Source organism: Rhincodon typus, chromosome 18 (assembly GCF_021869965.1).
Source record: "Rhincodon typus isolate 14 chromosome 18, sRhiTyp1.1, whole genome shotgun sequence".
Lineage (NCBI taxonomy): Eukaryota > Metazoa > Chordata > Chondrichthyes > Orectolobiformes > Rhincodontidae > Rhincodon > Rhincodon typus.
Window position 1 is genome coordinate 45,012,491 of NC_063349.1, and position 366 is coordinate 45,012,856.

General features: G+C 58.2%; 1 protein-coding gene across 1 annotated transcript in view; it reads right to left on the reverse strand.

Annotated features, from left to right (window-relative positions):
* The window catches only part of rfx4 (regulatory factor X, 4), a 122,519-nt gene that overhangs the window by 94,399 nt on the left and 27,754 nt on the right, over positions 1–366 (reverse strand). The gene's annotated exons all lie outside the window — the stretch shown is intronic.

Consider the following 366-nt stretch of genomic DNA (forward strand, 5'->3'; position numbering starts at 1 on the left):
CCCCCCAACACCCCAAATACACCCCCAACACCCCAAATACACCCCCCACACTCAAAACACACACCCCACACCCCTCCACACCCCAAACACACCTCCCCAACACCCCAAATACACCCACAACACCCCAAACACACCCCCCACACCCCAAACACACACCCCCAATACCCCAAATACACCCCCCACACCCAAAACACACCTCCCACACCACAAACACACCCCCCAACACCCCAAATACACCCCCCAACACCCCAAATACACCCCCCACACCCCAAACACACACCCCCAACACCCCAAATAGACCCCCCACACCCAAAACACACCTCCCACACCACAAACACACCCCCCAACACCCCAAATACACCCCCC